Source organism: Chrysemys picta, chromosome 8, assembly GCF_011386835.1.
Source record: "Chrysemys picta bellii isolate R12L10 chromosome 8, ASM1138683v2, whole genome shotgun sequence".
NCBI lineage: Eukaryota > Metazoa > Chordata > Testudines > Emydidae > Chrysemys > Chrysemys picta.
This window is the reverse complement of record NC_088798.1, coordinates 35,543,644-35,570,296: the sequence shown is the minus strand read 5'-3', so window position 1 is coordinate 35,570,296 and position 26,653 is coordinate 35,543,644. Positions and strand designations below refer to the sequence as shown.

General features: G+C 42.0%; 1 long non-coding RNA gene across 1 annotated transcript; it reads right to left on the bottom strand.

The window, feature by feature from the left end:
• LOC122172196 (uncharacterized) lies at nt 1–21,870 on the bottom strand. Its single transcript, XR_010589705.1, has 5 exons — nt 20,944–21,870; nt 20,674–20,768; nt 2,858–2,992; nt 1,754–1,890; nt 1–471 (listed from the first exon to the last, which is right to left on the bottom strand). It is a non-coding gene; the product is annotated as an uncharacterized LOC122172196 (long non-coding RNA).
• Between the last annotated feature and the right edge of the window lie 4,783 nt (nt 21,871–26,653).

The window sequence follows — 26,653 nt, the reverse complement described above, 5'->3', positions numbered from 1 at the left end:
GCTACTCTGCCAACTTCTTATAATAATGTCTTATTTGTACCACTTACTTTTTTTTTTTTTTTTACTTTTCTCATCTTTTTGATGGAATATTGGTCCATTTTGCCAGAAGTAAAAATGTTTTAAAGTAAATTGTACCAATTTCTGTTTCCCTGCTCTGCTTAGAGGGTTCTAATCCATTAGGTAGGTTTTTGTTTGTTTGTTTTTGGCATTGTTTTTAAACCTGTAGGGAATAATGATTATGCAGAACAGCGCTGTTACTGAGACGTAACATATTAAGCAGAAGAACTATTTATACTTAAGAGACAGGGTACCATTATTTATACTTTAAAAAGCCTCCTAGGTTGGAAACAGAAGAAAAATTACTTATCTATAGAGCCAATTCTTGATATTTGTCAGAAAGTTGTAATGGAGTTGTTGTTCTAAAATTCTCTATATGCAGGAACTTCAATCAATACATTTCTTCAAATAAACCTGTACCAAGGAAAAAACTTCTGCATTGCTTATTAACGTTCAGTAGTAGTATGTGCTATAAATTTTTAACCAAAATGTGCAACCCAATCTTACGTAGCCTATAACATAAACAATGAAAAAATTATTTACTACAGTACTTTTAATGCCTCACTGAATAGCTTGCCTGGAAACTATGAGCTAGATTTTCTTCCTCTCTGTCCTTTGAAAGGATGTATGTGTCTGAGAGACAAGATTGCCATGTTACTGCCAATTCTCTAATACATAGTCTTGTACACTGGAAATCAGTATGGAACACTGCACTCACATCTCCTGTAACTTTTTACAGCCTTTAAATTGCCAGTCTTCTGACTACATTTCTTCAAACAATATTGCCATCTGACTGATATCAATCAAACAGTACTGCCCTTTGATGTCAGGACTCACAGAGTCATCCCACTTGACTGAATTCTGATTACCTCTGTATTCAGGAAAATAAATGTGAATTTTTTTTTTTTTTTAGATCACAGCCATGAGCTGTGAGTATTTAATAAAAGCAATTCTGACTTCTCATTTGGAAAGAATAATGCCAAAAATATTACCCTTGGGCATATCTGCCTCCAGAGAAGCTTCTTCCTTTGTGTACTCTATTTAGTTACTTTTTGTGAGGCTAGGCAAGTTTATAGCAGCTGATGATAAAAATGCAGAAGTTTAACCTCTGATTTCAGTTTTGATTTGCTATAGGCCAAACTGGCTCACAAATCTCCCACATGCTCCTAGTACTACAGAGGAGGAGCTGTACTCAGTAAACATTCCCTGTGCTATTTTCTACTATGCTGTGATAGGATAGATTCCATCAGCTATCTTTTTTTCTTTTAATTGAGTGTTTGTTGAAGCATGACTCAAAGATAGGAGCCCTGGCTCAGAAATAAAAATTGGAGCTCAAATTCCCCATTGCTTCATTCAGACAGGGAAGAATCCTATTGGTCTTGCAGGGCCTGGAGAGTAATACACAAAAGTTCCACTCTGAGGCATTAGAAATGCTGCTCAAGGTGAGTGCTGCAGCCACCTAGACAACATGGAGGTGGAAGAGGGCAAGAAGCGGGCAGGGACGTGTCAGGAAGCATTCACCCACAAAACTGTGTGGAAAATTAGACTTGTAATGGGGAATTCTCTGACCCTTTGGAGAAACCAACTTTTGAAATTTTTTCCCTGCATCTCCTTCTGTCCCTTTGTGTCTCATCTCTCCGTTTTTTTGTTCTCTCTGTTTTCACACATACACCCCATTCCCAATAAACAGACTTACATTTATAGTACATCCAACTCCTGAATCTTGCCACTTGTTACTTTTTGTCCTGCTCCAGTCTTGCCAGTTCTGCAGCTCCTTTGCCCCCAAATCCCATCTGTGTCTCTTCAACTGGACTCCACTTCTGCAGGAATCTACTACTTTAAAAAACAGTGTGTCTTTTCCTGTGTGGCTTATACATACTCTACAAGAAATACACACACACACAGCCACCTCCTCCTCTACATGGCATTGGGCCAGAACTGCTCCTCCACATTAGCTGAGGATGCATGAGCTCTCAAACCAGTCTCCTTGCAAGGAACTACATGGATCCCCTACTCATACACATCACACATAAAGCTTCCATAATCCTACCTGCAAGAGCTGCTCCCATTAGGCCACTTTATTTAAAGAGCCCCCTCTTTATCCAATCAAAGATAATTGCTTAGGTAGAAGTAGTGACTAGTAACGATGGCAGTGCCATGAGTAACTGGTGGATACATATGAAGGACCACACCCACCACCAAGTTGGGATTGAGAATAAACTTCTTGGAGAGTAAAAATTGCCTGCAGTTGGAATGTTCTGGTGTTTAATATTACACAGCACTGTAAACAGCAAATCGCCATTTTGGGTATTCTCACCCTCCTCTGTTCTTCATCTTGGACAGGCTACTTGTTGTCCCTTAGGTCCAATTTAGCACCTTTTTCCAAGTACTTGTCCCTGATTGGACAGTCACAGCTTTGTCTGAAATTCTTTAGGCGGTTGTGTAAGTAACAGATATTGTAATCTGACTGGATACTGCTGACAAGTCTGCCCAGTAACCAGAAAGAGTGGGAAAGGACAAGTAATCAGTGTGAAAATCTATATCCTAGGGGAGCCTGTATCTACGTCTCATCTAGGGTTGCCAACCCTCCAGGATTGGCCTGGAGTCTCCCGGTATTAAAGATTAATCTTTAATTAAAGATTATGTCATGTGATTAAACACGTCCAACCAAAATTGGCAACCCTAGTCTCATCAGGGGAAAGCAAGGCTAGCTGGTTAGTACTACAGGACTCAGGGAAAGTCGGGGTAGCTCTGTTAGTACTGAAGAAGGTCAGAGAAGGAGAAGACCCGTGTGACTTACCATCGTTCCTGATCCTGTCGTTGGCGGAGCTGTTCCTGACGGCGAGTTCCTGAGCAGTGGCTCTAGGTTCCTGTTGATGGTTCCTGGTCAGAGAGTTCAGGGTTCTTGGTCCGTCTGGTGTGTTCACCTTGGTTCCTGCATGGATACAGTATTGTGTTTATGGGCTTTATATACTTGTTGTCCACTCTTGTTTTGAGGTTTGGGTTCAGGCTTCATGTCTTTGTTGTGTTAAACCTATTGAGTGGTTTGTTAATAAAATCCATTTTGTTTAGTATATTATTGTGATACTTTTCACTGTAGGGGAAGGTTAGTGGAGGTGGGAGGCTGACAGTTGATAGATACTCTTGGGGCAAACCTAAGCTGGGAGGGGTCCTATTAATTTGGATTCCTAACTACCCAGGCAGTTCAGGAGAAGTAAATGGTGTAACTCTGAGTGAATTATGTAACAGCACAACCAGTCTGAACTTTTAAGTGGCTAGATTAGTCAGAAAAGCCCTAAGTGTAGTAAAACCTGCACCAAAGCAAGAAGCCTACACACCACCATCAAAAGTATTGTAATTCATATTGCCACACCCTTTTCCTCCAAAGGAAATGGTATTCTCCTATTTCCAGAGACCCTATTGTTTTGCAGTAGCTCTTTTTCACTTAATATTTTACTTTAATAACTGCTCTGAAGTCACTTAGGATGGGATTCTCAAAACACTCAACACTGACCTAACACTACATCATTGAAATCAATTGAAGTTTTACCATTACTTCAGTGGACACAGAGTTAAACCAAAACTACATGCTTTTGAAAATCCCACTGTTACAATATAATTCAGAACATTATTTGATAGCAAACCATCAGTGAAGAAAAGCAAAACCAAACCACCTTGTGTGTACTGCCAGCTCGTACACAGTCTTTAAATGAGCAGTTTGTTAAATGTTCATCATACCTTGGTCATTTACCTAATAATATGAAGATTCTTCACTCTTCATATTATTAGGCTCTCTCTAAACTAGTCCATTTCTCATAATCTATGTTTCCGCTTACACTGGGGCCACCTTCTGCTTGTGTCTCTTATGAAAACTCAAGTTTTTTGCCAGTACTTAGCTTGTGTACCGGTTGTACATTCACTCAGTCACTGCTGCTAATCTGTAAAGTTCCTTGGCAGATGAACCGTTTCTTTGGATGGGTCATTTGTCCAGGAATGGCATATGTCACAAGACAGCTCAAATTCCCTAAATGCTGCATTCATTCCCAGCCAGTAAATAATGTCTGTGCCCTTGTAGACAACCTTCAATCCCTGAGGGGAAGAAGAATACATTTTTATCAAATCCATCTTTAATACTCATGGCATAACTACGCCCACTCGCTTATAGGTTGTACCTCTTCAAACAATCTGTTCATTCCTGATGTGGAAAAACAGGATGACTTTAAAAAAAATGACTTGTTTTAATTCTCGCCATCCAAAATGTTCACAGGCAATAGTTAAGGGATCCAGTCAGTTTCTTATCTAACTGAATTTCTCTCAGTCTTTCACCAGAAACAGACATCTATGAACAGTCACAGCAGCAGCTTCTATCTTTGTGTCAATGAAACATTCCCTGCCCTGATTCTCAACCAGCAGTTTGTCCTCACCTCAGCTGTACATGTTTCTTAAAATCAGACGTTGGGAATCACTTCAGAGCATTCCAAGGGGGTTTTATTTCCCTATAGACACAACATACTTCTATTTGTAAGCTATATGAAGATAGGATAATATGAAATCTAGCTATGCCAGTACCACTGTCAGACGTTACACTGCATGGCCATGCTTCAGATCATAGAATATTAGATGTGTAGAACTGAAAGAGACCTCAGCAGATCATCTAGTCCAGTCCTCTGCACTCAAGGCAGGACTAAGTAATAACTAGCCGATTCATAACAGATGTTTGTGTAACCTGTTCTTAAACACCTTCAATGACAGAAATTCCACAACCTCCCTAGGCAATTTGTGCTCACCTAACCTGACAGGAAGCTTTTCCTAATGTCCAACCTAAATCTCCCTTGCTGCAATTTAAGCCCATTGCTTCCTGTCCTATCCTTGGAGGTTAAGGAGAACAATTTTTTACCCTCCTCCTTCTAACAACATTTTATGTACTTGAAAACTGTTATCATGTCCTCCCTCTGTCTTCTCTTCTCCAGACTAAACAAACCCAGTTTTTTCAATCTTCCCTCATAGGTCATATTTTCTAGACCTTTAATCATTTTTGTTGCTCCTCTCTGGACTTTCTCCAATTTGTCCACATCTTTCCTGAAATGTGGCACCCAGAACTGGACACAATACTCCAGTTGAGGCCTTATCAGTACAGAGTACAGTGGAAGAATTACTTCTTGTGTCTTGCTCACAACACTCCTATTGATACATCCCAGAATGATGTTTGCTTTTTTTGCAACAGTGTTCTACTGTTGACTCATATTTAGCTTGTGATCCACTATGACCCCCAGATTCCTTTCCACAGTACTACTTCCTAGGCAGTCATTTCCCATTTTGAATGTGTGAAATTGATTGTTCCTTCCTAAGTGGAGTACTTTGCATTTGTCCTTATTGAATTTCATCCTATTTACTTCTCCAGTTTGTCTAGATCATTTTGAGTTTTAATTCTATACTCCAAAGCACTTGCAACGCCTCCCAGCTTGGTATTGTCCACAAACTTTATACATGTACTCTCTATGCTATTATCTGAATCACTGATGAAGACATTGAACAGAAATAGAACCAAGACCAATCCCTGTGGGACCCCACTCGATATGCTCCTCCAGCTTGACTGTGAACTACTGATAACTATTCTCTGGGAACTATTTTTCAACCAGTTATGACCCACCTTACAGAAGCTCCATCTAGGCTGCATTTCCCCAGTTTGTTTATGAGACGGTCCTGCAAGATGGTATCACAAGCTTACTAAAGTCAAGATATACCATGTCTACTGCTTCCCCCCCATCTCTTTGTTACCCTGTCAAAGAAAGCTATTAGATTGGTTTGACATGATTTGTTCTTGACAAATCCATGTTCACTATAACTTATCACTAAGGCTAAGATTTAGTCATGGGTATTTTTAGTAAAAGTCACAGACAAGTCACAGGCAATAAACAAAAATTTGTGGCCCGTGACCTGTCCATGACCTGTACTATATACCCCGACTAAATCTTGGGTGCTCGGGGGGAGTTCCGGGGGCACAGCTGCTGCTGTGGATGGGGGGCTCTGGGGTGCCTACTGGTGCTGGGGGTTCCGTGGCATCTGCTGGTGCTGGGGGGAGGCCTCTGGGTCGCCTGCTGGTGCTGGGGGGAGGGTCCTGGACACCTGCTGGTGCTGGGGGGAGGCTCCTGGATGCCCGCTGGTGCTGGGGGTGGGAGGGCAGCCCGGGACCGCTGCTGCCACTCCTGGCGAGGGGAGGCCTGGGACCGCCAGGGCTGCTGCTGGTGGGGAGGGTGTCCAGGAACCGCCGCCACTGCCGGGTGGGGGTGGTGCAGCTGGCCCCGGGGCCACCCAAGCTGCTCGGGCAGCCCTGGGTTCCGTCACACCTGCCGGCTGCAGAAGTCACAGAGGTCCTGGAAAGTCACGGAATCCGTGACTTCTGTGACCTCAGTGAGAGATTCTCAGCCTTACTTATCACCTTATTATCTACTAGATGTTTGCAAATTGATTTCTTGATTATTTGCTCCATTATCTTTCCGGGTACAGAAGTTAAGTCTCTGGGTTGCCGTCTTCCCCTTTTTATAGACGGGCACTTTATTTGCTCTCTTCCAGGCTTCTGGAATCTCTCCTGCCTTCCATGAGTTTTTGAAGATAATTGCTAATGGCTCAGAGATCTGCCCAGTCAGCTCCTTGAGTATTCTAGGGTACATGTCAGCAGGCCCTTTTGACTTGCAGACATCTAACTTGTCTAAGTAATTTTTAACTTGTTCTTTCCTTATTTTAGGCTCAGATTCTACCTCATTTTTACTGGCGTTCACTATGTTAGACATCCAATTGCTACTAGCCTTTTGGGTGAAAACAAACAAAAAAATCATATATCGCTTCAGCCTTTTCTACATTTTCTGTTATTTTCTTTGCCCCCTCATTGAGTAATGGGCCTACCCTGTACTTGGTTATCCTCTTGTTTCTAATGTATCAGTAAAACATGACATAGCCATGTTGTTTGTGTCTTCACACTTGTATCAGCTTTACTCCCAGGCTTCCTTTTACGAACCACATTGAAAGCAAACCTGTCCTTTGAGTTATATACTACATTACAAGATACGGGTCAGTGTTTCACTCTACTTCTGTAGAAACTCATTCCTATGCCTACGTGCAGTCCCACCCCACACAGAAACTTTGAATGCTTTTAAAATACATCATGAATGTCATATCTGTATTCTTTACTCCATTTACCAGCCCACTTCTATTCTCCGATTAAGCAAATTTAAGCAGAGATACCAAAGGAAATTTTTCACGGATTGAGATAAAAATCAAGGGATAAGTGCAGAACTGGGGCTTGCTCAAGGTGTTATATCATGTAAGGCCAGCTGTGCTGGAGCAGCCCAACCATCTGTCACTGATCAAAATCCTGCACTACTATTTAATTCTGGTACACAAGCCATGTGTGTGTTTTCTAAAACCAGTGAAAAATCTTGTGCTTATTGTATTAGGAAATGATGTACTGTTTTCCATTTGAAAACACAAAAAGGTTTTAGTTCTAGGAAATCATTATACTTTGCACTTTCCCAGGTGCTCAGCCTGTCTGCCTTTTTTATCTAGGGCTACATTTCCTCTTTAACATAAACAAAGAGAAATAGATGGAGCTCAAGCCTCTAAATCCTCAGAATAGTAACCACATATATGGAGTGCTTAACAACTGGCAGAGCACAGCTGCTGAACGGAGATGGAAAAGCAACAAGAGTGGTTGAGAAAACCCTGTAAGGTTAATTATCAAATCTTATGTGCACCCTAAAAATTGCATTGCAAAGAAATGATATTGGTGAAGCATTACTGTAGTAGACATTCCTCCCTCAAAGGATATGTCTACATGACAGCGGCTACAGTGACACTGTAGCACCATAATGTACCCTGATGGAAGGGGTTTTTCTGTCAATGTAGTTAATCCATCTCTTCAAGAGGCAGTAGCCAGAAGAATTCTTCCATGGCCCTAGCTGTATCTACTGGGGGCTACGTCACACAGGGCACCCAAAAAAAAAAAAAAAAAGTTTCACAGGTCAATCTAATGTTTAGGTGTAGACCTGCCATCACTACTGAAACAATACCCCAGGCAGGTCTGACTCTGCACTAGACCTGGTATCTTTCGGAAGAACAACAATATCTGAGTTCTGAACATTTGTGTCTATTAAAGATCTTGTTTGAATTTTTTTATTTTTATTTTTTGCAAGAATAGAAATATTACACTTCAGTGTCCTGACCGCCAATTTGGGCATTTATATCCGGACTTTCTTACTTCCTCTTGTGGTTTCAGTTGGATATGGTATTCTTCTTTACTTCCCACCTGAACTGTTGTGTAGTTTTTCTATAAAGCTAAACTGCAACACCTCCAGAAGTGGCTGCATTTCATGGATGCTGTTGGTGAAATAATTCCTATATATATAGGCCAGGATCCTGCAAAATGTAATGCAGAAGCAGACATTTGCACCTGCACCGAAATCAATGGGACTCCACATGGGCACAAGGGTCTGTCGAAGCAGAGCCCTGGCAGGATCAAAGCTATGGTTTGTAAAATAAGGGCTCCTTTGGGATGGAAGGTGTGGTACAAATGTAAAAATGAAAGATACCACAACAGATAGGAGTCTATTTTCCAAGTGTAAGAACTTCCAGACTATACAGCCCAGCCTATATTAGGGGCATTTTTCAAAAATTGACCACAGGTGTTAACACTGGGTCTCCAGCTGCCAATGCAGGGTAAGATGACATGGTACTTAAAATTGTGATAGCTAGGGACCTGTCTGTGATGGGCTCCCTGTGTTGTTAACACTGTTGGAACTGAATCACTGTTAGAAATGGTGGGAAATTTGTTTAACATTTTCCTAGTGTAGACAGCACCTATGTTTTCAGCAGCAAAACCTGCCTGTATGTGAGCCAAACTCTCCTAAGAGTTAGTGATTAACTTTTTAGGGCATGCTCAGTCAGTGTTTTCTGGATTTATATTTCTTCTTTACCCATATGGGAGCCTGTCCATAAATTTAAGGGTATTATTACTTCTATTGTGTGAGCAATGCTGACGCACCAATGTTGTTGGAGGGTGTATGACACTCAAATCCTCTGTGGAATAAACACAGAGGGGGACACATACACACTGACTAAAGGGTTACACTTCAATAACCAAAAAAACTTTTCTTACACTTCAAACATGGCATGGACTTTAGTCCTCCCTTAAGAGCGGTGCTTGGGGATTTTAAAATAAATGTTGATTAAAAATAAAATTATGCACATCTGAAGATGCTGTATGCTCTACTCTATTAACTTTTTAACAATGCACTGAGAAGCAATGCTTGGATGTATATGTACACAAGCAATGCTCAGATATAGGCATACACAAGCAAAGCTATATCTGGAGCATCACACATTTGAAATAAACACAGCTGCACTTAATTTCAAGGATTATACATTCAAATAAATGCATAAACACTCCTATATTAGTGAGAGAACATTCAAATAAAAAGCACACTCAGAGCATTTGTTTGAATGTGCAACTGTTTGATAATTCCAACAAATGTACTCAATGGGCCAAATTTTGTACTCAGAGACATGTCAGTTCATCTCCCACTGAAGCCAGTGGTGCTAATCTGTTTCTTTTAGAGACAGGCTCAAGTCAAAACACAGAATCATAGGATTGGAAGAGACCTCGAGAGGTCATCTAGTCCAGTCCCCTGCATTCATGGCAGGACTAAGTATTATCTAGATCAGGGATCGGCAACCTTTGGCACGTGGCCCACCAGGGTAAGCACCCTGGCAGGCCAGGCCGGTTTGTTTACCTGCCGTGTCCGCAGGTTTGGCTGATCGCGGCTCCCACTGGCCGCGGTTCACCATCCCAGGCCAATGGGGGCTGCGGAAAGCAGCGCGGGCTGAGGGGATGTGCTGGCCGCCGCTTCCCGCAGCCCCCATTGGCCTGGAGCGGCGAACCGCGGCCAGTGGGAGCCGCGATCAGCCAAACCTGCGGAGGTGGCAGGTAAACAAACCGGCCCGGCCCACCAGGGTGCTTACCCTGGTAAGCCGTGTGCCAAAGGTTGCTGATCCCTGATCTAGACCAATCCTGGCTCTAGGATTTTTGCCGCCCAAAGCAAAAACAATTTTGGCCACCCCCGGTTCTTTAATTACCCCAGCCCCAGCCCCGCCTCAACTCTGCCTCTTCCCCAAATCCCCAGCCCTGCCTCCTCCCCCCAGGCTCTCAAGCCTTGGAGGGAGGGGGGGGAGGAGAGAAGCGGTGCCCGCGCTGCGGCCACTCGGAGTCTCCCCCCCAGGTTTGAGAGCCTGGGAGGGATGGAGGGGGAGACTCTGAGTGGCCGCGGCGCAGGCGCCGCTGCTCCCCCTCCCTCCCAGGCTTGGAAGCCTGGGAGGGAGGGGGAGCAGCAGCGCGCAAAACGGCCGCTCGGGATCTCCCCCTCTCTCCCAGGTTTGAGAGCCTGGGAGGGAGGGGGAGACCACAAGCCGCCGCGGCGCGCGATTCAGCTGTTTCGCGCGCCGTGGCAGCAGTAGCGGAGGTGAGCTAGGGTGGCCGGGGCACATTTTTAGGGGCGGCATTCTGGCGCCAGCCATGCCGCCCCTAAAAATGTGCTGCCCCAAGCACCAGCTTGTTTTGCTGGTGCCTAGAGCCGGCCCTGCTGACAGGTGTTTGTCTAACCTGCTCTTAAAAATCTCCAATGATAGAGATTCCACAACCTGCCTAGGCAATTCATTCCATTGCTTAACCACCCTGACAGTTAGGAAGTTTTTCCTAAAGTCCAACCTAAACCTTCCTTGCTGCAATTTAAACCCATTGCTTCTTGTCCTATCCTGAGAGGTTAAGAAGAACAATTTTTCTCCCTCCTCCTTGTAACGACCTTTTATGTACTTGAAAACTGTTATCATGTCCCCTCTCGGTCTTCTCTTCTCCAGACTAACCAAACGCAATTTTTTCAATCTTCCCTCATAGATCATATGTTCTAGACCTTTAATCATTTTTGTTGCTCTTCTCTGGACTTTTTCTAATTTATCCACATCTTTCCTGAAATGTGGCACACAGAATTGGACAGAATATTCCAGTTGAGGCTTAATCAGCATAGAGTAGAGAGGAAGAATTACTTCTCGTGTCTTACTTACAACATTCTTGCTAATACATCCCAGAATGATGTTTGCTTTTTTTGAAACGGTGTTACACTGTTGACTCATATTTAGCTCATGGTCCACTATGATCCCCTTCTGCAGTACTCCTTCCTAGGCAGTCATTTCCCATTTTGTATGTGTGCAACTGATTGTTCCTTCCTAAATGGAGTACTTTGCATTTGTCCTTATTGAATTTCATCCTATTTACTTCAGACCATTTCTCCAGGTTGTCCAGATCATTTTGAATTTTAATCATATCCTCCAAAGCTCTTGCAACCCCTCCCAGCTTGGTATCGTCCACAAACTTTATAAGAATACTCTATACAACTATCTAAATCAGGGTGGGCAAAATTTTTGGCCTGAGGGCCACATCTGGGTGGGGAAATTGCATGCAGGGCCATGAATGTAGGGCTGGGGCGGGGGGGGGGGGTGCAGGAGGGGTGCGGTGTGCAGGAAGGGGCTCAGGGACAGGGATTGGGGCACAGGAGGGGTGCGGGGTGTATGAGGGGACCCAGGGCAGGGGGTTGGGGCTCAAGGCAAGGGATTGAGTTGCAGGAGGGGTGCAGGGTGTGGCATGGGGTTCAGGGCAGGGGATTGGGATGCAGGAGAGGTGCGGGTTGCGGAGCGCAGAAGGGGGCTCAAGGCAGGGGGTTGGGGTGCGGGGTGCAGGAGGGGTTTGGGGTGCGGGCTCCGGACCGGCGCCTCTTACCTTGAGTGCCTCTGGGGTGGTAGCAGCACGCAGTGGGATTGCCACACCCGTGGCACTGCGGGGCTTAGGCAGGCTCCGTGCCTGCCCTGGCCCCGCGCCATTTCCGGAAGCAGCCAGCACCACGTCCCTGCGGCCCCTGGGAGAGGTGGGGCAGAGGGCTCCGCGCGCTGCCCTCGCCTGTGGGTACCTCCCACAAAGCTCCCATTCACCGCGGTTCCCCGTTCCCAGCCAATGGGAGCTGTGGGGGCGGTGCCCCCCTCCCCCAGGGGCTGCAGGGACGTGGTGCCAGCCACTTCTGGGAGCAGTGCAGGGCCAGGGCTGGCAGGGAGCCTGCCTTAGCCCTGCGGTGCCACGGGGGTGGCAATCCTGCGGGCTGGATCCAAAGCCCTGACGGCAGGCCATAGTTTTCCCACCCCTGATCTAAATCATTAATGAAGCTACTGAACAGAACCGGACCCAGAACTGATACCTGCCAGACCCCACTTGTTATGCCCTTCCAGCATGACTGTGAACCACTGATAACTACTCTCTGGGAACCGTTTTCCAACCAGTTTTGCACCCACGTCATGGTAGCTCCATCTAGGTTGCATTTCCCTAGTTTGTTTACGAGAAGATCATGTGAGACAGTATCAAAAGTTTTACTAAAGTCAAGATATACCACATCTACCGCTTCCCCCCATCCACAAGGCTTGTTACCCTGTCAAAGAAAGCTATCAGATTGGATTGACACAATTTGTTCTTGACAAATCCATACTGACTGTTACTTATCACCTTATTATCTTCTAGATCAGTTTTTTCCCAAACTTCCAGCAGCTCCCATTGGCCTGGAGCAGCGAACCGCGGCCAGTGGGAGCCGCGATCGGCCGGACCTGCAGACGCGGCAGGTAAACAAACCGGCCTGGCACGCCAGGGGCTTTCCCTACACAAGTGGCGTCCCAAATTTGGGAAACACTGTTCTAGATGTTTGCAAACTGATTGCTTAATTATTTGCTCCACTATCTTTCCAGGTACAGAAGTTAAGCTGACTGATCTGTAGTTCCCCAGGTTGTCCTTATTTCCCTTTTTATAGACTGGCACTATATTTGCCCTTTTCCAGTCATCTGGAACAGATCTGGATTTTGAACAAGGGGAATTTTCCCAGTTGTTTGGATCTAGGGTTTTCGTTTGGCCCATCATAAAGATGGGCTCATTTACAAAATCCAGATCAAGGTTTAACTTTGGAACACTCCCAAAGTCCCAGTGTGTTCTGATCCAAGGTTTAGTTTGACCTACCTCTAGTTCACTTGAGTTAGAGTTTCCACATTCTATTGTATCAAATCTGTCTCTATTAAAAGCAAGAAAATCAAACACAAACATACCACATTAGAGCAACAGTACTGCTGAGATTTAAGAGTCAGGATGTTCAGAGGTAGGTAACAGCTGAAGCACCAGTTAATGGGAAGAGAATTTAGAGCCTATCTGCAAAAGAGATTTCAGCATGGAAATGGCAAAGCTATAAAAGGTGAAGGGTAAAAGAGAGGGACAGGTTGCCCATGTGACCAACAATTGGGGAGGCCTCATTAGCCATACCTTTGTTATTGCAGTCCTGTAAGAAACAGCAAAATAGTAAAATTGAGAGGTGTGAAGACACCTGACCATTTCACCTCAAACTTTTCTCTCTTTTTGAGACACTGATGAAAAACTAGGGAATAATTAAAACGAGGTGAAGGAAAACAATATTTTGGTTCTATAATACGGCTGTATCAGGCGACCCAGAGGGCAAAAGGTCAGCTTGAGGGACTACAAGGAGTTGTTCAAATCAGTCAGAGGAGTTTAGCACCAGAAGATACAATGCAAATGGCAGTTTAGGCAACTAAGCAGGAGTACTGGATACCTGTTCTTTAAAAAATTGCAAAAAGCCTGGAAATTTTATATTGTGCTGCTAGCAAAATGCTTTGATAATGTGTGTTTGAACTGGCAGATCTCTCTTTTGTTGTCTATTTAGAATTGACTCCTGTTTTGCAGTTGGACACTTTAAAGATGATAATAAATGAATGAAGTGCACTTTTGTGTCACATCTCAATTTGGTTTGGGATATTTCTTGCCTGCTTTTTAGATTCTTTGGATGGTCTATCGCCAAACAACTTATTCTTTTGATTTTCAGATTCAACACAGCACAAGAGTAGCACGTGGTGACACTAGTCTTGATTATTACTTTTCCCAAGCCCCTGCCAGGTATCCTCTCTCCCCACTTCCATTTCTTTTCCACTCCCTTCCCTTGAATTTCCATAGCACCACATTATTACTCTGGTTTTCCCATACACTTTCATGCTGAGCCTCTTCTATACAACTGCACAGTCACAAGAAAAAAAAATCTGCTGCCAACGTTTGGACCCTTGAGGCTGCTAAATTCCTGAAAGTCAGCAGAACAACAAACATTTACAGACCACTAGATGCTAGTAAATATGTGTGCACTAGAACATATTTACAGTCCCATACAAATAATATGTGGTTATTCCTATAGTGCTGCTTTACACAACCATATAGCTACTGGTATCTGTATTAATAGTTCAAATCTATTGTTATAGCAACTGTCAGGAAAAATAAACATACTGTACAGTCTTAATTTCACCTCTTGCCAGTTCAGAATCAAATATGTTATAAAAACGGCTTCAAAAATCATCCCTTGTTGAAGGGCTTTTGCTAGATACTTATTTAGGAGGTGAAGTCTCTTGGGTGCATTAATCAGTCCAGGAACCATTAAATTCCAAGTTTATTGCCTATTTTCTGAACCCAGTGGTGCTGGAACAATTTGTATAGTGGGGTGCCAAGAGCCACTGACCAAACTGTAAACCTTGTATATGATGGAAACCACTTCAAGCCAGAGGTGCTGCCGCACCCCCTGCATTCCCAATTCCAGCACCTATATATGACCTGTATCTTAGAACTACAACCAGACTGCTTCTGACTCTTCCAAAGAATTACCAGTCCCTTACCTTGCTTCTGCCAACTCTTTTTCATTTCCATCTCCTCCAAGGACTTGCCAGTTCCTTTCCTTCCTTCTTCCCTGGGCCTTAATGATTTCCTGGAACTGGAGATTTATCTCTGCCAAGGCAATCTTTTTCTTAGTCCTCTCTCTCCAAAAGATCCTCACTCTCCAAAATCATTTGTAGCTTTCTCACATGCCACCAAACAGCCAACAAATGCTCACAACTTTTAGTCACTACCCAGCTACAGCTGGAGTCAAACCTGTGACTTGGCTCAGGACATTAGTAATGGAATACAGAGGCTATATAGGCTTCGACCCTTAAGCACTCCACCCACATTTTTTTCAGGCTCCAGTCAAGGCAATTACCTAATTATTATGAGCTACACGGGACTAAACATTTCAAGTATGTAAGTCTCTGCCTCTCAACCTCTTGTTTGAATTTAGATTTTAAAGTATTAATTTACTCTGGCTGTCTGGCTAAATCCTCATACGAGCACCCACTAATGGACGTAAGCATGTCTTTAAATACCTTCTTGAATTGGGACCCAGGTGAAGGCCGTGCTGGAGGTCTGGGTGGCCTTTCTTGTGGTTATCCCTTTTTTCTGAATACAGGATACCAGACAAAGTAGTCATTACAACATATTTTAAGAGTGCCATGGGTGAAGTGACTTCCTAAACCTGCAAAAACTGTGTATTCCATAGACCTAAAACCTTCCCCAGATTTAATTCCTTCCGCAATTTCTACACCAGGAAGATCGCATTTTGGAGGAAGCCATTTTTACGACATACCATTAATAAAATATGGTGCCTACCAGTGGGGTTGTGGCCCATTAATGGGACTCTTACATGCTACAAAAATACAAATAATAAGTAATAAAAATAAGACGATGACGACCTTGCACGTTCACTCATGCAAGGATTCCCATTGACTTCAGTAGCTTGCGTGTGTGAGTAACAGTTTGCAGGATCAGGTTATATATTTAATACAAAATATTGTCTTCCTTCTAACATTATTCAAATTTGTGCATACACTGCTGTGCTGCAAAGGAATAATAATGCGCTCTCTCTCTCTCTCTTTGTTCCCCCCTCAACCCTAATGTGCTGCAGAATAAAGACGGTATCTGCTAAGTGGGGCAGGATGTCTGAATAGTTTCTTCCTACAGTATTTCACTACCATTCCATCCCATCCGTATGACTGGTTGCTTCCTTCAGCACTACCATGTTATTTCCATTATGACATAAACTGATGAGGCAAAGGGAAAAGACCTATAATCATACAGCAGCCCAGTGATAGCCCAGCTAATAACATGAAATAAAAAGTCCTGTATTTCCTTGCTCTTGTAGGAGAAAATGATTAAGCACAAGCCCAGAACCCGTCATTCAACACTCCATCTTTTTTTAAAAATAAGGTACCACATGATGACTGAAGAAAAACAATTTTGACTAAGCGAAGGCAATTGTTCCATTTTCTGTATTACACAACCTGTAATTTTTAAGCCTGACTTTGTACACATACTTGTAAAGTAGTCAGATCAGACAAAAGCAGAGGAACGCGAAGGTATCTGAAAATAAATCAACTTCTCAGCAAGCAATAACAGCCATCATGTTACAAACAGCATGTATTGTTTAAGTTTTGCATATGGTCTATCCCCAGCAGGATCAAACTTCAACCCATTGCATTTTCTATTTACCAAGAAGTGCACTTGTGATGGCAATGAGGCGAGAGCATTATTTTCTGTTGTTTATTTGCCATAAAATTCTACCAAAAACATTTATTTCCTTGGTATTTAGTCTTTCTTTCCACAAAACTGATAGAAAAATATTGCAGTAAAGTAAAAGGAAGTCTTCCTTACCAACTTCTTGCTCTTCCAAGACAAATAATAAGTAATAATAATTCATTTACTTTTGCTCAACCAGCACCACTATTTTTGCTATAAGTAAAAAGAAGCATTTACCAGTGAAATTGCTTTCTACTTAATGAAAAGAAAGATCTAAAACTGACTGCCTCTTAAATAAAAAACACACTGAAAAATGACAAAGAAATAAAACCTTTTACTCTCCTAATTTATTGTTATTTCTATAAAGAGAAACATTTACCATTTGTTAATATGTTATTGTCTGTTCAATCTTGGGTACGAGAAAAGTCCTTGTAGGAATAAGGGAAAGTTTAAATGTCTAAACAAACAGAAAAATGATTATGATGGCCATGGAATTGTAGGTAGTTCAAGTAAAATTCTGCTTTTTTAGTCTCTCTGATCATACAACTAGGAAAATTCTCTGTTATCCTTTATTAAAACCTATAAATGGCCAATGAAAACAAGAGCCTAGCTAAATCTGAAGAATGCAACACTAGCAGTTATTAATATCCTTTTCAGTGGGAAGAACCCATTTTGAAAAGTAACATCAGTGTCTATGGAAGCTGAGGGCACTCAGCACCTACAGGACTACATCCTGAAAAAGTACTTTATGTGGGGATCTGTAGCATCAACAGTAGTAGTGAAAAATATGTGATAGAGTGTTTTACCCCTTAATTGTGTGTTGATAATGTTTTTAAAATTTTAATGCCATATTACAAAGAATGGTTAACTCACTTCACTTACAATTTGTGTCAAAGATTTTTCTAAGCTTTTGAAGTGCTGGAGAAGTTTTCATTCTGTGGTGGAATATCTTGAAGAGCCACATCCTAAGAAAAGCTGAGCACCCTCCCAGTAACCATCAAAGACATAAGATCTGGATTCAGTGTGTCAGAGACCTAACAGGTCTTTCCTGTTTCTCATGTCTATGATTTTAAAAGTAAGGTGGAATTTCTGTGGTGGTTTTTTTTTTTTTTTTAAAACAAGGAGCATTGTCGAGCACAGTGGACAACCTTAGTATGTATAATACGAAATAGGACTTTTATTTGAATTATTTCCCTACATCTTAAATATCTAATATTCCATCCCAGTTACATAAAGTTTTACCTTTTGGCATTCTCTGCAATGCACTGTGTGTACACAGATTTTATGTTCTTTGTTGGTGTTTTACAGAAGATCTCTTTTTTAAAAAAAGGAAAAGGAGAAGTCAATTTATTAGATAAAAAAGTGTATTAGCCTCTGAAATGGCTGCTTCCCACTATCCTGGGGGCCCACATTTCTTAGCAGCATTTTCATTTTTATCAGTGTTTCATCAGAGTGTAGCCCTGCACAAATGAATGGATATGGCATATCCTGGGGCTCACAAGCAGTTGAGAAAAAGATCTACCATTATAGAAATATATAAATGATAGATTTTAATAAAAACTCTATATAATATGTTTGTAGACTTTATATATACACTTGCATTACATACTGGTGTTATAGATGCATATATATTATACAACTCAAATCTGATAAAGAATTCATGTCCTGATTTATCCAGATCCTATGTGACCAGCTCAGGAGTGAGAATCGCTCAGGCATATACACACACAAAAATAATAAGTGTGCAGTAGCAGACCGCATTTATACATAAGGTAAAATTCACCCCTGGTCACAAAGCTAGCACAAAGCCTATGCAACACCCATTTTGATGGCTTTCTGCACAGAGAAGAATTTCTCTCTTAAAATGCATTGCACATCAATTTGGAGGTAAATGTCCTCTCTTATTATCTTTCCACCTATTCAATTAAAGCAAGGGGGAGAAGGCAACTAATGTTAAATGCTTTTATGATGCTTTCCACACAAAATGCAACACTCCATCAGAACTCAGAGAATCATAGGGTTTAAGGCCAGAAGGGAGCACCAGATCATCTAGACCAGGGTTTCCCAAACTTGAGACGCCGCTTGTGTAGGGAAAGCCCCTGGCGGGCCAGGCCGGTTTCTCTACCTGCCTCGTCCGCAGGTCCGGCTGATCGCGGCTCCCACTGGCCGCGGTTCGCCGCTCCAGGCCAATGGGAGCTGCTGGAAGCGGCGGCCAGTACGTCCCTCGGCCCGCCAGGGGCTTTCCCTCCACAAGCGGCGTCCCACGTTTGGGAAACACTGATCTCTTATATATCACAGGCTACCAACACCGCCGAGCACCTACATACCAAAACCAACAACCGAAATTAGACCAAAGTATTACAGCCCACAGGAGACTAGACTACCATGTGTCCAAGATAGAGAATAGGAGGGACCAAGGTACGTCAGTGCACTAGGAATGGGAGAAACTCTGCATCATATTTTGGCTAAGGATATTGTACTTGACCTTAGACAGCCTTTTGGTCTTTCATATTTCTTAATATACTAGCTGGAGGGTTGATAAATTTTCATACCTAGAAGTCTGGCTGCAAGAAGCCTGAACATTTTCCTTTATTGGAAGAAATATACTCAAGGCAACAAGACAGCAGAACTCATCTTGCAATGTGATATTCATTTTATAACTTGATGATGGTGGCTTTACTCACTACACTGTTCTTGGATACAGAATCATGTTTTGCTTGTTTCAATGAAAAACTATTTTTGGTCTCATAAGACTCCCCTTTACTGCCTTTGCTCTCACCATCTCTCTGATCCTGACAAAAGATTTAGCTTTTTATGACTTGTGTATTGCTGCAAAAATCCCCTATAAAAACCTCATGCATAATTCCTATCAGTTCCAAAAATAATTTTATATTTGGGAAACTATTTGACTACATTTTCTTTGTACTCTTGCTGCAATGGGGTAGATTAATGATGGTTTCATTTTCCATATTCTGTGTACTATATTTCTAGCGTCAAGCCCACAAGTACTAACTGAATAAGAGCTCTTAGCAGTGAGAAGGATCATGACTTGGGGAAAAGCTGGTGCAACTTGCCTAAAACTCAGGATAAGAGTATCCTGCTTGAAATATCTCATGCAGTATATTTCTGTGCATACCATCCAATACTCCTCATAGAGCAAATTATGCCTATAGATATGTTTATTTCCTACGTGTAACCCAAACCTCCATTCACACCTAGGCACACATCTCGCCTGATACCAGACTGACCTTGTGTTTCAATTATTGCAACTGTATGGTATATAGGTTAGTGCCAACTTTTTGAGTGGCTTTCACTTTAAAAAGCCAGATTTGACCCTACACATACATCATAAAATGCTCTTTACAAAATATCTGATAAAAGAAAGATACTGTTATAAGAACAATACTTTGACCATAAAATAAGGTGCTGAACAATTGTCTGATTTAGTAAAAGAAGAAAAAATATAGTGAAAAGAACTAGTCGGAACTATAATAGTTTTTGTCCACCCCACAGATATTGTATAGTGAAAGAAATACTCAGTGCAGACACAAAGAAGAACACACAAAAGAGAGCCCTGCACACCAAGACTTTATCAAAATCATGTTTAAAAAATGTAAAGTAAATACATTCAGATTAATAGGAACAAGGTGCTACATTTAAGAATGGTTTATTTCATTAGGAGCAAATATCCTTATGATCTGAAAACCCAGCATGCAGGAAAAGTGTGGTTTGCAGTTTTTATATTCTATAAAGCATCCTATTCTGCAATTCATAATAGCCCTTCTTATTCGTTCCATAAGGAGAATCCTTTCAATAACACACCTGTGGGATATGCAATTCCAAACCTATCTTTCCATCTGCACTATGTCTTTCTAATGCACCCATCACTGTAGTGTCCAGCCCTCATATATACATGAAGAACAGCAGCATTTCAGTTTCAGGTGGTCATATTTTGCACCTTTCCCTTATTTATACAACTTGTTTAGGCGATAATTATACTTAAGGTTTGTTTCTAGGAGAAACATGGGCTGGTTAATTCTTCCCATCCTCATGTAGCTGAAGAAATAGGTCTAACATTGAGCCACAAAGATAGCAATGCTTTGGCTTACCCTGTCTCTGCTGATAGGGAATTCCACAGCTGAGAGGCTCCTTGAGATCATCCTGCACAGCTCCCAAGTATCTCACCCAGAGACCAAGTGACCACCTGTATTTCAAGAGAACAAAGGACACTGGTATGAAAAAAGGGAGACAATAAATATTTAAGAGCTAGTATCCCACAGAGCTTTATTCATACTATAAAATTGTATGTGTGTCACTGCATCAGTGTTTACATGATTAATGCCTGGAACTTTACTTTTTATCTGATAAAATGCTTTTACCAGCTCTCGGACACAGTTGGTGGAACGTAGGCACCCTATAAGGGATGTCCTGTAAGTCAGAGGATGGGTGGGTACTCTGGAGACCATCACACACAATTCCCATTGAGAGCAATTGTCTTGGCTTGCAGAAGGAAAAGGTTACCCCAGAGTTTTATAGATTACAGTCAGGATCCGGAGGCAGTGCTGGAACAGGATAGTCATCATAGTAGTGTACAGCAAAGATGTCATGTGTCTTGGAACTGGATACACTCAGTGTAGCACAGCATGGAACAACGTCATCATGTTAGCTTAGAACTGGCTATATAGTCAGCACACAACAGCATGGAACAATGATGTAAAGCGTATTTGGATTTGAATACAGTCAGCATAGAACAGTATGGAGCACTAACATAATGTGTGCTTGGAACTGAGTAGTCAGAGTAGTACAGAACAAAGTAATGACAAAATATGTGGATGGAATTCAATACAATCAGCGTGGAACAGCATGGAGCAATAACATAATATGTGCTGGGAATTGGATATAGTCAGCAAGGAACAGCATGGAGCAATGAGGTAATGTGTACTTGGAATTGGATACGGTCAGCATAGAATAGCATGGAGCATTTCTGTAATATGTGCTTGGAATTGGATACAGTCAGCATAGAATGACATGGAGCACTGATGTAATGTGTGCTTGGAACTGGATACAGTTAGCGTAGAACAGCACAGAGCATTGCTGTAATGGATACCTGGATGTGGATAAGATCAGCATAGAATAGCATGGAGCAATGCTATAGTATGTGCTTGGCACTGGATACAGTCAGCATAATACTGCACAGAGCAATGACACAATCTGTGCTTGGAATTGGATACAGTCAATGTAGTGAAGCATGGAGCCATGCCAAAGTGTGTGCTTGGAAATGGATAGAGTCAGTGTAATACAGCATGGAGCAATGACTTAATGTGTGTTTGTTGAAATATCCTTCTTCCCTCAAAAACAGACTGTTGACATTTGAACCAACTGGAGCAAACGTGTAGCCTCTACAATCAATTTGAGCAGAAAACATTGCAGCAAACTAGCCTGGAGGTGACAAAGCCATGGATTACTGTAGTTGAGTTCACATCTGAAAGGAAATGCCATAGTCTCCTGGTAAGCAAACACTGAGAAAGGCATTCTCTGGACAATGCTATTTGGGTACCTAAGAGCAGTTGATAGTCCAGAAGGGCCCCAAGAGTTGATAGCAGCTTGGTAGTCACAAAGACTGAGGCCTGCAATAAAGGGTGATGTCATAACTCCAGCCAGCTTTGTAAAGTGTTACCCCTTCCTACCAGCAGACCTTCTACCTTGCTCAGGTGATTCACTGGGTGGTTCAACATTCTGATAGCCATGATTCCAAAACCGCATTAATTCATTCCCATTTGACTCCCTTTCCTTTGGCCCACCCCTCTCAATAATTTTTACTCTTGACTTGTCGACTGCCTTCTGTCTGTAGCACTTTGCAATATATATTTAACTGCCGGGTAAAAGTAACACAAGCTACATCTAACAGAAAGCTTCCCTGCCTTATGAATCAAAGAGCAGCTTGCACAGAACCTTGTGTCAGGGTGTTACATGCCCAGACTTAAATGTGAATGTTGTCATCTGCTGTGAATATTATTTGTACAGCTTGGCTATAACATTTGCATAAGTCACAATTAAAATATGAAAAATATCATTATACATCTTAAACCTAATTTGAATATTTTCAAAAACACATGCTAGATGGGGGCAATAGCTTGCCAGAAACACATGCTCTAGGAGTTACCATACATCCCCTCTGTCTGAGCAGCAGCATTTATCCCCTGCACCTCATTGCCTGAAATGGGATAAATGTTGGAAAAATCTCACACCATCACAGAACTACAGTATAAGGCAATGTTTGTTTTGAAAATAAGATTACAACATATACAGTGATTCATAAATATTTGCATTTTATAATTGTTTCTACAAATGAATTGGCAAGTCAAATCATACAGGAACTCTCCCCCGCCCCCCTCCCCACTCCTTCACATACACACACACCCTACAAAGAGGATGTGTAGCAGAATTTTAACTAATTTCATGCTCAGTATCTGTGAGCTCTGGTCACTTCTCTAATACACTGTATTCTCTTTCAGGGCTCTCTCTTCTGGATTTTATTACCCATTTTCCCACAGATCTTCTCCTTTGGAGATGTATGTGTTAGTTGAAAGGCATCCTTCTCCAGACTAGAGACTGTGTGTAGTATGGGCAGGAGTAGGTGATTTTAAATAAGTAGAAGATGGTGCATTTAAATAAGTAGAAGATGTTTTATTAAGATCATGGGAATTCTTTCATTGTATCACATAAGAGAAGTTACATTTGACGTTATTTTGCCAGAAAGAGGTGAACGTGCTGCCACCTTTGTTATGCAAAAAAAAACCCCACTGAATTCCTGGGGGGAAGGGGACTTGCCTCATTAGCATGTATCAACAATGATGCTTAACAAAATCACTGGCTGTTTCTACTCTGAACTAGGAATAAAAAGAATACTATACCCATGGCTCTAGCATGGCATGCAACTTTTCAAGGACCCACATGTGCCTGTTCTACATGAAATGAATGCCAAAAACAGGAGCCCTCCATATGCTGCCTGACATTGACACAGCTACAGGGAAGTGCTGAGAAAATAGACTGGAGACACTGGGAGCCCTCTCTATCCCTCTGAGCAGCCAATTGGGTGTCTTGGGCAGGAGAGAAATAGGTGAGACACACTTTTCCACTGCCTCCCAGCGTTCAGGATCGGAAGGGAAGAAGCTTCCAAAATGTTAAAATGGAGGTCAAGTCACAAAACTATTGTGACACAACAGCCTGGCAGTCATGTTTTCAACGTGACATGGCATCAGGAAGTGATAACATTATGTGGACATTACAGCACAAACAGTGAGTACAGTGCCAGAGGACATCAGACACCACGACGTTGTGACTTGTTGCAACATCACCAGTGATTAAACCATTCTCCAGGTCTTCGAGGTTGAGTGCCGCTGCTCCCGAGAAATGAGAAAAGGGCATGCTCTGGATCGCATAATTAGGATAATCAGTTTCAGAGCTCCCCTCTTCCTCACGTAACCTTCCCACTCTCCTCCCCTTCACCCTGACTCTCTCTCTCTCACACACACACACACACAATCTCTTCTGGAATTTGGTCATTAATATTTTCCTTTTTTCTGTTGAACTGGAATTTCTAAGGAGAATTCAGATAAGAGAGACCAATGAGGAACATGCTCCTGTACTCCCAGCCTCACTGTTGATGAGTGGGAGTTGCTTTCTAATAACCTCCATAGCGTTCATTCTGTTTGTTGAATAAAACATTTGGAGTGAAACTGAAGTCAAGCATGCTTGAGTTTGAAGGAAAAAAAACACATACTTAAGATTGCACTTTAGAAACTGTCCACTTTTATTTGTAGAAAAGCAGGACTTCTATTATTCCTGAAACCTTGACCAATGACACACACTGAAACCGGGGACACTTAATTTATGTTACTAAACCAATATTTCAAATAAAGTTGGTTCAAACAATACATGCACAGCAACTGATTTGTCCAGGTCAGTCCTCTCCTAGTAGATGCATACTCTGCTTGATTTTGGACATATTCTCTTTTCTTTTCTCACCTGGCATACCTGGCAAGTTCCCTGAGATGCTTTACAAAGTTTAGTATGAATACTTATTTCAGATCATTCGAATGAGGTTGTTGCTTAGCAACATTTTTGTTGTTGTTGTTGTTCAAATTACATTTTAAAAATCCAGGATGTTCTGGATGTGAATAGAGGCAGAAGTGAGCTCTTAAAGTTTTGCTAATGCTATCAAAGTTTCCCTAACAAAAGAGGTTGAGAAGTAAGATTTTCAAGTTTTCTCCAAATAATACCTCACAAAAGCAGCTCATTTTTTATGGGAGCCCAGGTTCTGTGCAGTTTTGGTTCCTATATGCTTTTGACTCTTCACAGAAAAATAAATGATAGCCTGTTTGTTAATAATAATATGATGCTATCACTTCTTTCATACAGCCTATCCTACACTTCAATGATCTCCATTGCTACTCAGCTTTCGCACATCTCTCCTTCCCCTTCCCACATATTTTTGTTCATGTGGGAAGATTTAATGGCTCCTTTCCCTTTGATTTCTTACATTTTCAAAAAGAAAATACAAGCAGGAGCTGATCCAAATCTCATTAAGCCAATAAAAGTCTTTACTCTGATTTCAATGGGCTTTGGATCAGTCCCTGAGAAAGGAGTTGGGCAATTTGCACATCTCCTTACAGACACTACTGATAAAATTATGAAGCAGCTTCTGCAAAGAGGCTCATTAATTTAAAAGGGTGGTTGATCCCTAAAGGGAAGACCTGCTTCAACTGGAAGGTTGTGATGTCACAATGGGATTTCATTAATGCCCTGGATAGGAAAGAAACTAAAATAAAATGTAAATAACTAGCTAATTATGCATGCACTACAAAATAGAGTGCCTCCAAAGTAATTAGAAATGTCCATACATGGCAGTCAGCACTGTAAGCTAAGCACAGAGGGTTAATGCTTGCAGGCTACAACAACTGAGTGATCACAGAGTTTCTAGGTTGTGATGTGCCAAAAGAGATGGTTGTTCTTAAGTGCGCTGCCCATCCATAAATCCGAATGAACACGTTTACAGAGGATTGGAGCATCCCTCAGCCAAGTCATTCCAGTGCTGCCTGCTCTGGCGGAGCTCCATTAGAAGGAAAGCTGAAGTTGTATTTTAAACCCAGCAGGAAGGGTTATTGTTTGCAACAGCACGTAACTTGAGGAAGCGACCGAATGGTCCTGTGCATCAATGGTGGAAAACAGCGTAGGGGCTATGAAAGAGGATGAATTTAATGACAGTTCAAGAGCTGAGATGTTTCCTCTTTCTCTTCACCAATTAAAATTCTCTAGTATTTTAATGTCATCATTCTGCCTGTAAAACTAAGAGACTCGATGTAAACACTTCATTATTTTCTAGAACTCCTTGTTTGACCTTTATTATCTTTGGCACAAAGAGGTGTCTTTTTGAAATTATTTTCATTCCGAGAGGAGTTTCAACTTTGCTTACAGAGATAGGGGGCTTTCTCTGTGGAGAATACAATTACACAGATTGGGACTTATTCTGTACTCGGTTACATTCATAAAACTCCAGTGGAGCCAACAAAGCTGTATGGGCATCTGAGAGCAGAGTTTGTCATACCCTGTGTGATCTCTCAATTTTCTTTACAGCATTTTCAAAATCTGTCACTTCCTTCACAGCTCTACTGCCAAGACATTACCTCTGTGCTCCTACAATTTTGCATCTTGACTACTTCAGTTGTCTCCTGTTTGGCAAATCCATCTCCTATCTCCCCAACTCAAGTTAATCTTCCTCCTGCCTGCAGCTCTATCCAAAGCCCCTCAGCTCATGATTTGCTGTACTTGTTTCCCTTCTGCATAAAGTCAGTGCCTCTCATTTCTCACCTTTCGTTTGTCTTGTTTATTTAGACTGAGATCTTTGGGGCAGAGACTGCATCTTACTATGTGTCTGCACAGCACCTAGATTAACTCAGCCATGATCTTAGTTGGGGCCTCTCTGTGCTCCTGTTAAACAAATAATAAATTATAAATGTTCCTTCTCACATTCCAAATCCTTCATAACACATCTTGTTTGCATCTGTGCCCTGATCTCCTACTATATCC